The sequence below is a fragment of the Nuphar pumila genome, chromosome 14 (genome assembly GCF_984573655.1).
Source record: "Nuphar pumila chromosome 14, dmNupPumi1.hap1.1, whole genome shotgun sequence".
Lineage (NCBI taxonomy): Eukaryota > Viridiplantae > Streptophyta > Magnoliopsida > Nymphaeales > Nymphaeaceae > Nuphar > Nuphar pumila.
Genome location: NC_143262.1, coordinates 41905462 through 41922187, shown reverse-complemented (window position 1 = coordinate 41922187; position 16726 = coordinate 41905462). Strand labels below are relative to the sequence as shown.

General features: G+C 37.8%; 1 protein-coding gene across 2 annotated transcripts in view; it reads right to left on the bottom strand.

Moving 5' to 3' along the window:
* LOC149816786 (cullin-3A-like) overlaps window positions 1-16726 on the bottom strand; it is a 102806-nt gene that overhangs the window by 23926 nt on the left and 62154 nt on the right. The window lies entirely within an intron of this gene.

Below are 16726 nucleotides of genomic sequence, written 5' to 3'. Positions count from 1 at the left end.
TATATATATATATATATATATATATATATATATATATATATATATATATATATATATATATATATTTGAAAAAGGAATAGTAATAATAACAGTAATAGTAATATAATAATAATCATATACTAAAGATATATATATGTATAATTTTAATGTGTGGATCCATAGTTGGAATCCATATGGATCCAACATGCGGATCCGCACAGCAAGAGAATTGCGGATCCACCTTACTGCTGGATCCCGGGTCTCGGACCCGGACACAAGCCGTGCCCCCGAGCATGCTACGTGAAAAAAAAAAATAACGAACCTTGGTCAGATCCGGACCCGACCCAAACCCGTTAGGGTTAAAGCTGAGAGGCAAGAGTGCTTCTCCCCTCTCATGCGCCGCACTCTCCTTTTTCAAAAAAAAAAAAAAGGGAAAACCTTTTTTCGGGTTTCCTGAAATACACCCCCTGTGTTTTAAAAACACGCAGGGGAGAGGAGGCCTCACCTCGCAGCCCCTCTCCTCCTCCCTCACTTTCTCTTTCTCCTCCTGCACTCTCTACCTCCCTATTTCTTTCTTTTCTCTCTGTCTACCTGCGTGCAACAACCTCGACCATCGCCGACGCCGGTCAATGCTGCCGGTGACCTTGCACGATAGCCGAACCTGCCTCTCATCTCGTCTCCCTGTTCCTCCCAATCGTGCTCGATAGTGGGGCCGTGAACGCCGGCGAAACCTCTCTCTCGCAGCATCAACCACCATCACGCTGGAAAAAGGTAGATCTTACTGATATTTTTACTTGTTTTGGGTATTGGGTGTGTTCGAGCAGTCGATGTGGGTTTGCCGAAAATCCCAGACCTTCAATTTGGGGATTTCAGACTTCGATTAGTAGGGTTTTTTACAGTTTGCAGGGTACCTTGTGTGAAGCTTGCAGTATGCACTCTGTCCAACTTTTCCTTCTCCCTTTTTGATTGCTCTGGGATTCGTTCGTTGCTTATGTTGTTTACTTGGATGTAGGGAGGACAAATCAGCTGAACTGGCCTATCTAGGACACAACCATATTCTTCAGATTTAGCCTGGGTATCCAAAAATATGGACCCAATTAAGTTTTGCGTTGTTATTGGACGTAGCAGTTCTATTCCATTCCAAAAATCAATTGACCTTGCCGAGGGCTGTGGTAATGCAGCTACTTAATGTGTCAATTCTGAAAACTGAAAAAAAAAATATGTATGTTAGGGTTAACTTATGAAATAGCTGGCAATAATGATGTTTGAAAAAAAAAAAACTTAATAGACACTTATGGTGTCAGAAATGGCAGGGCAAAATACGAGGCACCTGGTAGGCATTTGTTAAATAGATTTTCTCATAGCTTTTGTGCCTGGATACACAGGGAACCATAATGCCTCCCATGATGACATGGGTACAGATCTGGGTGGTACCATGGAGAAATTTTTTTAAAGACAGCAACCAAATGGATACATGCACATAGGGTGCAGAGTGCAAATCAACTACTTATGTTATATTAATATCATAGGATTGTCAATCACTAGTTCATACTTTTCAGGTGGCAATACAGGATTATATTTATGAGCTTTGAGATATGAACTTTGTTCATAAATATTTCTTTACACTGCTCTTTTACATGTACACGTTTCAGTTATGTCAACATACTCTAGTTGAACAAAGTTTCCATGCATAACTCATACTGGTGTGTATCTCCATGTCCACGTGCCATATGTTTTCTTCAATAACATGAAATTTTGTGTTGCTGACCAACTTTTTGACAAGATCTGTGGAGATTGTTTTCCAAGTATGTTTCATGAGTTGTGTCTGCAGGATGCCCCACTTGCATTTACTGTCTATGGCATTTATTTAACGAATCTCTTGGATGTCATGAACCACTGATGGTATCTTTTTAAAAAAAAAAAGGGGTTTGGCTGAGCTAATCCTACCAAGCAGAGCCTCTAGGCTTCAGTTGCAACCAAATTTGAATGACGATTAGTCTTAATGATATTGGTGTTAACACCGCTTGTAATACGGTGGTTAACTCATTTAATTTCCTTTAGAATTATAGCAGTTGTTCTGTTCTGTTGACCCTGGTGGTCATACACTAAAGTCAGGAATCTGTTTACTGCTTTCAAAATGTTTTGCTATTATTTGATGTGCACTAGAAACCGTTGTATTCTATTATTTAATCTGGTTAGCAATTGACATTGTATCCAATTGGATGGTAGAAAGTAGAACGTTGATAACAATAGTTACTTGCTCTAGAATGCATCAAAATTTGTGTCCAATCTTCAATTGTATCCATATTGTATTTGTGCAGTGCACTCTCGGTTGGTATGCATGTTGCTGCATACACTACTGTGCACCCACAGAAATATGTATACATTTTCTGTTGTGACATTTGTGAAGAATGAACTCCGCCTTGGATATGTTCTGCTGCACACACATAGAAAATTTAATGCGTGATTCCCATTGCTGTCATGACTATACATGTGCCCATACCCTACACATGGGAGCCGAACCCTTTCTCAGGAAGTTGACCCCTAGTGCATCATGTCATACCAGGAAGACCAAAGAGTCGACCCTGGCATAACATGAGTCAGTCCTTGGTTGCCGTGTTCGGGCATTATGCTTATAGCAAAAATCGAGTGATATTATACATCAGTGAAAAATTGTGTCTAGATCTTTACTGTCATTAAGAATTGTGATTCACTTTGAAAATGGCATATGAACCTTCTACTAGTAGTTGGAAATATATGATGCTACCTATTTGTGAAACACTATGTTTTATTTGTAACTTGATATACAAATGGTATGATGTGCAATTTGTTTATATATGAAATTATGGCATGTAAGCTGCTGACATTCAAATATGGAAATGTCTGAGTTTGACTGTTTTCTGTAAGAGAGTTGTGAGACATATTAAAGAAATGTCAATGTTTGTTGCATGCAGTCAAGTTATGTGAATTGTTTTTTTTCCTTGTCCACTGTGAAGTCAAAATAAATGATAGGGAGTTTGGGAATCTTGCCTAATTGGGCAATATGAATTGGGTACCTAATGCAGGTACTTTGGTTAATGAGCTTGCACTCAATGTTAATAACATTAGTGAGAAAATTCAAGGTTTATTTCTGTGAGCCTGAGTGATTTAAAGATACCAGGGCATTTGTGTCCGATTGGTTTAAAGGTACCGAAGCGCTTTGGGTAATAACCATAACATTGATGAGAAACTTAAATTTAATTTCTATGGCCTGACTGGTTTAAAGGTACCGAGGCTTGTGTGCTTGACTGGTTTAAAGGCACCGGAGCACTCTGAGTGGGTTTAAGCAATCAATATGGAGAAAAGATTTGGATGATTCATACACCTTGGTAAAATGACTAAGGTTGGAATTTTACTGCTATGATAGTAAAAGGAAGTTGGAGAAATACTCCATACTTCGGGAAAATAATTAAATGAAAAGATTAACTCACTCAAATTCAGGCTTACCTTGGAGAGGGTAGGTGGTACAAAACTCCGGGGACATGTTTATTTGTTTCGAGCTAAAGTGACTCGTTGGTCCCCAGTCCTCGGAGTTGGGGGAACCGGACTACCAATATGTCCTAGGTGGTAGCTCTTTGCTCTTCTGCAGAAGTTAGGGATGCATCATGTTTTGGTTTTGGCCTTTGAGAGGTTCTCTCGGTCACTGGCCACTCCCTTGGGATTTCAGTCTCAGTTAGAATGTTCGGGTTAATAAAACAACTTTAAATAATATACCCCCTAACGTTCTCTTCTGTGATGGTTGCTTCGGCCCGTGTGTAGCCGCGGGATAAGAAAAAATAAACATCAATAAGAACATTTTAGGTATCACAGTGAGTGGTGTACTAGGGAGACATGTTTATATTCTTCCAGTATGTTCTGAGCTTGTGATGAAATGACATCCTGAAATGTGTAGATATGAGATAATTAAATTCATATTGGGATTGCTACATGAATGTTATGCATGACTGTTATTGTTGTTGCAGAATATGATTTAATTGCTTAATGTCTTACTTGCTTAATTGTTGTCTTTGCATAAAATGCTGTAATTGCTTAATTATAATTGATGCATAATTTGTATGCCTGCTTAGATACATGTCTGTTACTGCTGTTACATAACCTTCTTTGTGTGAGTCTTAATAGGCTGAAAACTCACACACGACACCCACATCACATACTTGACACATGATATATCTGCAAGAAAAAATTACAGTTTTTCCTACTTAGACGTGGTAGCCTAATTCCAATCAATTTACTATTTTTCAGGTAAAGAATAGGGTTTATGAGCGGCTGCAGGATGAGGCATCGGATCGAGATTTTTGGATTTATTGTTCCAGGGATAGTTTGAGTTCCTTTTATGATTTTAACTCTGATGATTTTCATTTATAAATGTAATGAAATAAATGTGTTGGGTTTTCTCTCCACCGTAATGTCTCAAAATACTTAACCCTATATTATTTTTTGTTTCTGCTGTTATAAAAAAAAATCCTCTTAAATTTGGGTTAAAATTTTGGGGTGTTACAAATGGTATCAGAACTTGGGAACAATAAATCAAAGATCACGGTCGTGCCACACCCTGCAAACGCTCTGTGAGTATGAGTTATTTTGTTTTGTTATTTATCATAATACTTGTTCTTTTATTGTGATTCTAATATTAGTATATATATGAATTCACGCCTACAATTGATTAATTTTCACTTATTAGGGAATGATACATAACGCCTACAAATGATTAGCTTTTAGGTTGTTGACTTATCACGCCAACAAATCATTAGTGTCAACCTACTAGGTGGATGTACCACGCCTATATAGTTTCATTGTAGATGACCGAATTATGATTGTCTGAATGGATCTATCATACTTGTATAACATGATTGATGTGTGTGTCATGGATATCTGATTAAATTTCTTAGTAGATATATGCGTGTGTTTCACGTCGAAATAATCAAATATGATATGATATAATAATTATCAATTCACATGATATGATGATCTGAATGTCTCAGATACATATATGATTGGAATCCTATCTGCATCACTCGAACTACGTAGAAGTTACGTATCTTGAGGTTTAGTTGATTCTTGATATATAGATGATCACATTGTATATAACTCGTGCTTCGAGGTTAGATTTGGAAAATGCAATGCTCCGAGTGGTAATGATATGGTGTATAGGATAATATGCTTTTATATGATATAATTGAAAGGCCACGTGATCTCAAATTTTGAAATCATGCGATATATGCTTAAGTTCACTAGTGAACTATGATTCATGGAGCCTTATTGGTGAAAAAGTGTGATTCCATGATTTTTAGAGTCATATGAAGTGATGATGCATATTAATGATATGTATACTTGTGCCCATATTGGTGATTACCGACCTTGAGAGCAGTAATTTGTAGTATCACTATTTTGGCACCTATTAAGGACCTTTTCCATTAAGGATTAACTATGAGGGTATGTTTGACCAAGATCAGGTAATCCGTCTAGAGCGGTAGATCTCCGTGAGGTAGTACATTGTCCAAGACCGGGCAGCTGCAAAGACGGTAAATTCCTGTGAGGAAGTGTATTGTCCAAGACCGGGTATACCATCTAGGACGGTAATTCCTTGTGAGGTCGTGCATTCTCCAGACCGGGTGATACAACGTGGATCTTGTTAATCTTTAATTAATAAAGAGTCATGTCAAATTAGGAGAATCTGCTGAGATTAATTGATATAGCCTATTAGAGATCAATAGATTTGGCTTTAGTTATAGCAGAACTGGATCAGTATTGATTTTAAATCTTGATATAATGACATGTTTGCGTCTTGTGTGAATAGAAGGGCCACTCTTTGAGAGGTTCTAGACCTTGATTTGAGGATATGTTTGGGTGTTCTGTGAAAAGATGGTACCATTTTGAAAATAACATCTTGAGCAAGGTTATGACATGTGACAACTAGCCATGCAAAACCTTGAGAATTAGGAATAAGTGGAGGTTATTCAGGACAAAGAGTCTGTTAGAAATAACGAGCACAATAAACAACGATGTGGTTATGATAAAATAAAGAAAATTCCATCCAATAATCTAGTACAAGCTAAAGGAATAGCAGGTCGTGTCTATCATTCGTGACTAGAACAAAGAGGAAGTAGTGAACATACACTCTAATTGTCTCAGGTTAAGACTTTTCTGTGATTTAGTACATTTTGCCATCAAAGAAATCATGTATGAATTCTGTCGAGACCAAATTTTAACTCTAAACTTTTCTTAGAAGCTCATTGTGTGTTGTCCTGATCCTTATATGTAGAGATATATGCTGGGAGCTCGTACACATATGTGCATCCTTGTCGATACCAATCTTCTCAGACTACGATCTCTACGGGAATCCTGCAAGGAAATTTCGAGGACGAAATTCTTTTTAGAAGGAAAGGATGTAATACACGTGAATTTTATCTGATAAATTAACTTGAAATTTATATCCTTGCACTGGTACAAGGTTATTTTTATTATTGTATGTGTTATTTGTAATTGGATATCAGATATTTTGTTTGTATCTTCAATATCGGATTCATAATATCATGTTTGGATTTTTCATATTCGATTTGGATCGTAGATGTTGGATCACTAAATTTGATATTTAATAATTATTAGGTCAAATGGATTTGTATCTCTGGTATTGAACCCTCATTATGAGGATCAAATTTGATATTGGATCCAAGATGAATGAAGCGGATCAACGAAGTTTAAATCAAACTTTTTGTGAAGAAATTGCTATAGCGGATTCATATCAATTAGGGTCCATATATATATATATATATATATATATATATATATATATATATATATATATATATATATATATATATATATATAATATCATATACATATATTTGAAAAAGGAATAGTAATAATAATAGTAATAGTAATATAATAATAATCATATACTAAAGATATATATATGTATAATTTTAATGTGTGGATCCATAGTTGGAATCCATATGGATCCAACATGCGGATCTGCACCGCAAGAGAACAGCGGATCCACCTTACTGCTGGATCCCGGGTCTCGGACCCGGACCCAAGCCGTGCCCCCGAGCATGCTACGTGAAAAAAAAAAAAATAACGAACCTTGGTCAGATTCGGACCCGACCCAAACCCGTTAGGGTTAAAGCTGAGAGGCAAGAGTGCTTCTCCCCTCTCATGCGCCGCACTCTCCTTTTTCAAAAAAAAAAAAAAAAGGGAAAACTTTTTTTCGGGTTTCCTGAAATACACCCCCTGTGTTTTAAAAACACGCAGGGGAGAGGAGGCCTCACCTCGCAGCCCCTCTCCTCCTCCCTCACTTTCTCTTTCTCCTCCTGCACTCTCTACCTCCCTATTTCTTTCTTTTCTCTCTGTCTACCTGCGTGCAACAACCTCGACCATCGCCGACGCCGGTCAATGCTGCCGGTGACCTTGCACGATAGCCGAACCTGCCTCTCCTCTCGTCTCCCTGTTCCTCCCGATCGTGCTCGATAGTGGGGCCGTGAACGCCGGCGAAACCTCCCTCTCGCAGCATCAACCACCATCACGCTGGAAAAAGGTAGTTCTTACTGATATTTTTACTTGTTTTGGGTATTGGGTGTGTTCGAGCAGTCGATGTGGGTTTGCCGAAAATCCCAGACATTCAATTTGGGGATTTCAGACTTCGATTAGTAGGGTTTTTTACAGTTTGCAGGGTACCTTGTGTGAAGCTTGCAGTATGCACTCTGTCCAACTTTTCCTTCTCCCTTTTTGATTGCTCTGGGATTCGTTCGTTGCTTATGTTGTTTACTTGGATGTAGGGAGGACAAATCAGCTGAACTGGCCTATCTAGGACACAACCATATTCTTCATATTTAGCCTGGGTATCCAAAAATATGGACCCAATTAAGTTTTGCGTTGTTATTGGACGTAGCAGTTCTATTCCATTTCAAAAATCAATTGACCTTGTCGAGGGCTGTGGTAATGCAGCTACTTAATGTGTCAATTCTGAAAACTGAAAAAAAAATATGTATGTTAGGGTTAACTTGTGAAATAGCTGGCGATAATGATGTTTGAAAAAAAAACTTAATAGACACTCATGGTGTCAGAAATGGCAGAGCAAAATACGAGGCACCTGGTAGGCATTTGTTAAATAGATTTTCTCATAGCTTTTGTGCCTGGATACACAGGGAACCATAATGCCTCCCATGATGACATGGGTACAGATCTGGGTGGTACCATGGAGAATTTTTTTTAAAGACAGCAACCAAATGAATACATGCACATAGGGTGCAGAGTGCAAATCAACTACTTATGTTATATTAATATCATAGGATTGTCAATCATAGGATTGTCAATCACTAGTTCATACTTTTCAGGTGGCAATATAGGATTATATTTATGAGCTTTGAGATATGAACTTTGTTCATAAATATTTCTTTACACTGCTCTTTTACATGTACACGTTTCAGTTATGTCAACATACTCTAGTTGAACAAAGTTTCCATGCATAACTCATACTGGTGTGTATATCCATGTCCACGTGCCATATGTTTTCTTCAATAACATGAAATTTTGTGTTGCTGACCAACTTTTTGACAAGATCTGTGCAGATTGTTTTCCAAGTATGTTTCATGAGTTGTGTCTGCAGGATGCCCCACTTGCATTTACTGTCTATGGCATTTATTTAACGGATCTCTTAGATGTCATGAACCACTGATGGTATCTTTTTTTAAAAAAAAAAGGGGGTTTGGCTGAGCTAATCCTACCAAGCAGAGCCTCTATGGCTTCAGTTGCAACCAAATTTGAATGACGATTAGTCTTAATGATATTGGTGTTAACACCGCTTGTAATACGGTGGTTAACTCTCATTTAATTTCCTTTAAAATTATAACAGTCGTTCTGTTCTGTTGACCCTGGTGGTCATACACTGAAGTCAGAAATTTGTTTACTGCTTTCAAAATGTTTTGCTATTATTTGATGTGCACTAGAAACCGTTGTATTCTATTATTTAATCTGGTTAGCAATTGACATTGTATCCAATTGGATGGGAGAAAGTAGAACGTTGATAACAATAGTTACTTGCTCTAGAATGCATCAAAATTTGTGTCCAATCTTCAATTATATCCATATTGTATTTGTGCAGTGCACTCTCAGTTGGTATGCATGTTGTTGCATACATTATTGTGCACCCACAGAAATATGTATACATTTTCTGTTGTGACATTAGTGAAGAATGAACTCCGCCTTGGATATGTTCTGCTGCACACACATAGAAAATTTAATGCGTGATTCCCATTGCTGTCATGACTATACATGTGCCCATACCCTACACATGGGAGTCGAACCCTTTCTCAGGAAGTTGACCCCTAGTGCATCATGTCATACCTGGAAGACGAGAGAGTCGACCCTGGCATAACATGAATCAGTCCTTGGTTGCCGTGTTTGGGCATTATGCTTATAGCAAAAATCGAGTGATATTATACATCAGTGAAAAATTGTGTCTAGATCTTTACTGTCATTAAGAATTGTGATTCACTTTGAAAATGGCATATGAACCTTCTACTAGTAGTTGGAAATATATGATGCTACCTATTTGTGAAACACTATGTTTTATTTGTAACTTGATATACAAATGGTATGATGTGCAATTTGTTTATATATGAAATTATGGCATGTAAGCTACTGACATTCAAATATGGAAATGTCTGAGTTTGACTGTTTTCTGTAAGAGAGTTGTGATTCATATTAAAGAAATGTCAATGTTTGTTGCATGCAGTCAAGTTATGTGAATTGTTTTTTTTTCTTGTCCACTGTGAAGTCAAAATAAATGATAGGGAGTTTGGGAATCTTGCCTAATTGGGCAATATGAATTGGGTACCTAATGCAGGTACTTTGGTTAATGAGCTTGCACTCAATGTTAATAACATTAGTGAGAAAATTCAAGGTTTATTTATGTGAGCCTGACTGGTTTAAAGATATCAGGGCATTTGTGTCCGATTGGTTTAAAGGTACCGAAGCGCTTTGGGTAATAACCATAACATTGATGAGAAACTTAAATTTAATTTCTATGGCCTGACTGGTTTAAAGGTACCGAGGCTTGTGTGCTTTACTGGTTTAAAGGCACCGGAGCACTCTGAGTGGGTTTAAGCAATCAATATGGAGAAAAGATTTGGATGATTCATACACCTTGGTAAAATGACTAAGGTTGGAATTTTACTGCTATGATAGTAAAAGGAAGTTGGAGAAATACTCCATACTTCGGGAAAATAATTAAATGAAAAGATTAACTCACTCAAATTCAGGCTTACCTTGGAGAGGGTAGGTGGTACAAAACTCCGGGGACATGTTTATTTGTTTCGAGCTAAAGTGACTCGTTGGTCCCCAGTCCTCGGAGTTGGGGGAACCGGACTACCAATATGTCCTAGGTGGTAGCTCTTTGCTCTTCTGCAGAAATTAGGGATGCATCATGTTTTGGTTTTGGCCTTTGAGAGGTTCTCTCGGTCACTGGCCACTCCCTTGGGATTTCAGTCTCAGTTAGAATGTTCGGGTTAATAAAACAACTTTAAATAATATACCCCCTAACGTTCTCTTCTGTGATGGTTGCATCGGCCCGTGTGTACCCGGGATAAGAAAAGATAAACATCAATAAGAACATTTTAGGTATCACAGTGAGTGGTGTACTAGGGAGACATGTTTATATTCTTCCAGTATGTTCTGAGCTTGTGATGAAATGACATCCTGAAATGTGTAGATATGAGATAATCAATTTCATATTGGGATTGTTACATGAATGTTATGCATGACTGTTATTGTTGTTGCAGAATATGATTTAATTGCTTAATGCCTTACTTGCTTAATTGTTGTCTTTGCATAAAATGCTGTAATTGCTTAATTATAATTGCTGCATAATCTGTATGTCTGCTTAGATACATGTCTGTTACTGCTGTTACATAATCTTCTTTGTGTGAGTCTTAATAGGCTGAAAACTCACACACGACACCCACATCACATACTTGACACATGATATACCTGCAAGAAAAAATTACAGTTTTTCTTACTTGGACGTGGTAGTCTAATTCCAATCAATTTACTATTTTTCAGGTAAAGAATAGGGTTTATGAGCGACTGCAGGATGAGGCATCGGATTGAGATTTTTGGATTTATTGTTCCAGGGATAGTTTGAGTTCCTTTTATGATTTTAACTCTGATGATTTTCATTTATAAATGGAATGAAATAAATGTGTTGGGTTTTCTCTCCACCGTAATGTCTCAAAATACTTAACCCTATATTATTTCTTGTCCAATGGTTTTATTGAAAAGTTAGTGTCCAATGGTTTTATTGAAAAGTCTGTTTCATTTTCATTAAAGAATAAAATGTGTTCCAGTTGTCAAGTTTGCAAGAGTCATGTACTTCCTTTTCATCAAATAAATAAAAGATCTTCTATTCCTTTTGAGGTAATATGTTCTGATGTTTGGGGTCCAGCTCCCAATGCTTCTTCTGGAAGTAAATATTATGTATCCTTCATTGACAGTTTCTCTCGTTTTACCTGGATATTCTTCATGAAACACAAATCAGAGGTTTTTCTTATTTTTCGTCACTTTCATGCCTATGTTAAAAATCAATTCTCCCAAAATATTCAAATTCTCCAATGTGATGGAGGTGGTGAGTATTCCTCCAAAGAGTTTTTAGACTTCCTCCAAGATAATGGGATACATCGTAGAGTTTCTTGCCCGTATACTCCACAACAAAATGGAATTGCTGAACGTAAACACAGACATATTGTGGAGAGTGCAATGAGTATGATGCATGGTTGTAATTTGCCCACCAACCTTTGGACAGAAGCTTTTCATACTGCCACTCATGTGATAAATCGTCTTCCTATGCCTATCCTTGAAAATCAGTCTCCCTATTATGTTCTCTTTGGTATACAGCCTAATTATGATGAGTTACGAGTTTTTGGGTGCACATGTTATGTACATGTTGACAAATCCATGAGAAACAAATTTCTGGACAAAGCCTCTATATGTCAATTTGTAGGTTATGCAGATGAACACAAAGGGTACAGGTGTTATGACCCTATCAATAAGAAGATCAGAATTTCCAGAAATGTTGTCTTTGATGAAAATAGCTTTCCAGAAAATAAAGCCAACTATGGTCGTGAACATGGTGATATGGCTGATAATTGGTATAATCCATGGCTCAGTGCTGAACTTATCTCACATACTGCTGAATGTACCGCTTTGGCTCCTGAAAACATACATGATGAGACGGTTTCAGATAAGGTGTCGGAAACAGAATGTTAGAGATACAAAGGGAATGTCTACACAAGAAGACCCAAAGCGCAAACAGATGCACCTGTTGGAGAACACATGACATTCCCCAATAATGTGGAGGCACCAAGAAAATCAAGCAGGATAAGGCATCCAATTGAAAAATGGGTAAGTTACGATAACTTTTCTATGGATTTTCAGATTTTCCTATCCAAGGTTGAAAAACATGAAGAACCACTTGGATTTTGTCAAGTTGTTCAATCTGACAAATGGATTGAGGCGATGAATGAGGAAATAGAGGCACTTCATGAGTGTCGAACATGGGAGATAGTTGGTCGTCCCCCCGATAAGAATGTTGTTGGCTCAAAATGGGTGTATAAGATTAAATATAAACCGGATGGGAGCATTGAACGATACAAGGCACGTCTTGTTGCCAAAGGGTTCACCCAAGAATATGGTGAAGATTACGATGAGACCTTCAGTCCAGTAGTGAAAATGGGAACCATTCGCATTATCCTCGGCCTGGCCATTGAGCATGGGTGGAGCCTTAGTCAGCTTGATGTCAAAAATGCATTCCTTCATGGGGACTTAAAAGAAGAGGTCTATATGAAGCAACCTCAAGGTTATGCAGAGGGAGACCCAAAAGCATATGTATGTAAATTAACCATAGCATTGTATGGTTTAAAGCAAGCCTCCCGGTCATGGTTTGAAAGCTTCTCCTCAGAGATTCAGAACCATGGTTTTATTCGTTCCCAACTAGACCATTCTTTATTCATATACAGGGATGGAACCACTGTAGTTTTCTTATATATGTTGATGATATAGTGGTCACTGGAAATGCTCCAGAACGTATTCAACAAATAAAAGTTTTGCTAAGTATGCGATTTAAGATGAAAGATCTTGGAAAGCTAAGGTATTTTCTTGGTGTAGAGGTGGACACACAGGATGGAGAAATGTCATTAACCTGTGCCTACACCCAGTGTTGTCAATCAAAAACTCAGCATTTGTGATGGCGAGTTGTATCCTGATGCAACCAAGTATCGCAGTTTAGTGGGCATGTTACAGTATCTTACTTTTACTAGACCAGATATTGTATATTCTGTAAATCAAGTATCTCAGTTTATGCATGAACCAAAGACTGGTCATATGGATGCCGTCAAGCGTATTCTCCGATATCTAAAAGGCACGGTGGGTGATGGACTCAAATATGCTCAATCTTCATGGGCAACACCGAAACATGACATATTGGCCTATACAGATGCAGACTGGGTAGGAGACCCAGATGAAAGAATGTCGGTTTCAGGATACTGTGTTTTCATTGAAAGCAATCTTATCTCATGGAGTAGCAGAAAATAGAAAGCTGTGGCAAGGTCTAGCACGGAGGCAGAATATAGATCTATGGCAGCTACCACAGCAGAATTAACCTGGGTTAGGCATCTCCTTACAGAAATGGGAGAGAGTATCTCAAGTTCAACACTCATGTGTGATAATATAAGTGTTGTACAAATTGCTTTCAATCCATGTTCATCACGGTCGGACCAAACATATTGAGATTGACCAACATTTCATCAGACAAAAGATAGCAGACAAAGAGATTGAACCAGTCTATGTGCCTTCAGAAGACCAAGTTGCTGATATGTTCACAAAAGGTCTCACAAGTAACCGCTTTTGGTATCTGAAGAACAAGTTGCACATGGTTCAATCCCATGTACAACTTGAGGGAGGGTATTAGAATATAGATTGGATATGAATCCAGTACTGGATCCATATCCATATAGAATAGCCTCACGTGGTTTGATACATCAATATGTATTTTACATTACTAACCAAGGGCAATCTTGCCATTGTAAAATATTATTGTAAACCTATTCTACATTAATGATGTTTAGTGCAGCACGCAGGGATTGAAGTGGCTGCCGATTCCAAGGAAATCCCCTCTCCTCTCTCCTCTCTTCCCACTCCTACTTCTCGGTATTCACGATAGAACTGCCAATCCAAGCAGTTTTAAACAAAACGCAATTGGAAGGACAAGTCAGATGCAATCAAAGCAAGAAATTGAAGGTAAACTAGAAAATAAAGAGGCAAAATAAGAGGAAATAAGAAGGGAAACAGGAAACAGGAAACAGAGATAATATATACAAATGGGGACGAAATGAGAGAGGAAAATTAATATAATGTTGCAACAATAGATCGATATCGCCATAAGCATATCGATGCTACATAATATGCAGTAGCGTGAAATGTCCAATAGGTATAGACAATGAAAAACTTGTCAATGAATTATCAAGAAAATGCTGAAATGTAAGTCATCTGTAAATGAAAGGTGGCTAAGAGGAGAAGACCTACATACTGTTGCAAGATATGTAGCATTGATGTTGCATGTTAGCAATTCAATGATACACAATGGGCTTTTGGGTGAATAGTGAGATAAGAAAAAGGAGAAGATCGTGAGGATCCAAGAAAATGAAATCGGGAAAAGAAAATAGTATCGATTAAAAGAGTGAGTGGCTTACCGTGAATCAAAGGAGATGATGCTTCCTGGAATATTATTGTTGCAAACTAATCTCGTGGATGAAGTGGTGCCTCCTTTGTATATTGGTATGAATCGAGTTCTTCCACCGAATCAGAAGAGGAACCAAGGAATGGAGAAGGACAGGGGAAAAGAAGACCGGTGCGCTCCCAGACTATTCCTTGAAAATCCATTGGAGGAAACGGGAAGAAGGAAGAAATGAAGGCAAGAAGGAGGGTTGTGCGATGGGAAGAGAGGAATCGAAGATTCCCCGTGGCAAAATCGTTGGAGTTCCTCCCTCTTTCTGTTGAAGGAGAATGGAGGTAAGAGATCGTGAGGGGAGAATCAAAGAGGAGCAGATGGGCCTCGAGATAGGGAAAGTCACCCCTTTTAAAAAAATTGATTCTTTCAGCAAAAAAATCGGAATTTTGAAAATTTTCGAATTCCATTTTTGAAAGGTTTTGATAATCTTAAAACTAACTTTTGAAAATTTTGAAATGTCGCCATTTGAGAGGGGAAGACTCCTAGCCTTTGAAATTTTTGGTTTATTTTACCTAATGTTTAGGTAAAGTAAGCATTTTTTTAGGAAAGCTCGGTTGTGGCACCATCTAAGGCTGTTTTAAAAAAAAAAGAAGTAAAGGAATGAAACAAATAAAAACAGGTATTTCAGGGTGGTGCCACCTCAGCCTGATTTCAAATCTTTTTGGAATAAAACTTTTCTTTGATTTTCTTTGCAGAGAGTTCTAGTGAGGCACCACCTATGTGTGGACCTGCTGGTTATTTTATAAAAAAATATATTAAAAAATTAAAATTAAAGAGACAAATTTATAAATTTATGCCACCTCAAGGTGGACCCCACACGAAATCAGGATTGAAATACGGGAAATAAAAGGGAAATCAAGCGTGACGCCACCTCAGGGTGGGTTCCACATCATTTCTTTATTTGAAATACAAGTAAAACCAAAGTAAAAATATAAATGAATAAAACTCTTTTTGGAATTTTTGTAAGGAACCTAGACTCACTAGCAGATAAGAAATAAACTTGGCCTAATTATGAAAATTTTGAAAAGAGGTGGCCCCTGCAGGGCGATTTTGTAAAAGAATGATTTTTTGAAATTGTTGATAAAAGGGTAAAATCTGGGATAAAATTGCTAAATTCAAAGCTTTGTCCCCTTCTTTAGGCAGAGCCGGTCCAGTTGAGAAAATTTGGAAATTGATATTAAAAACTATCGAGATCGTTTTCCTAAGAAAACTTTTCACAATCGAAGGTCCTGGGGTTTAAATGAGAGAAATTGGCAATTTTGAAGACCCAGGGTTTTGAAATCAATTTTGAAAAGAGTTGAAATACGAATCTGGATTGAAAATTTTAAAATCGAGAGTTTTGGACCTCGAAATGACATGCTGTGCAGTGAAATGATATGAAATGCTCATGCGATGATATGCAATGACATGTCTCGGGGGATTTTATACTGCATGAAGAACTGGAGATTTCAATCTCTTGATATGAATAAGACTTTGAGATTTTGTGACTGGAGATGATTCTGAGCAAAACAATAGAAATTTTTTGAAAATCGAGGATGAAATTTGGACTCCCGCGGGGTCCGAGCTGAGAAAATGACCATATTGCCCTCTGAAGATCTGGGAAGACAGGCTGGAGTGATTGGTAGAAGTGTTAGGGATATGGGTGAAAATTTGGGGTGTTTACAGATGCCCCTCTTTGCTACTAAGTCGGCTTGTGTCTGAGCTTAGTGGCAAAGAAAACACACCAAATTTGGGCTATATAAAATGCCTCAGTTATAAGGATCTGACCGAGAAAAAAAATTGGCCTTGTTAAAGATGGTAGTTATGAAATGTAGAAGAAAGAAGAAAGAAGAAAGATTCACTCTGCGAGAGTGAAGTTCAGGTTTTGCCCTTATCCTGGATGGGACGGAAATACCTCGTATGGAATGAAGCTCAGGTTTAACTCTTGGC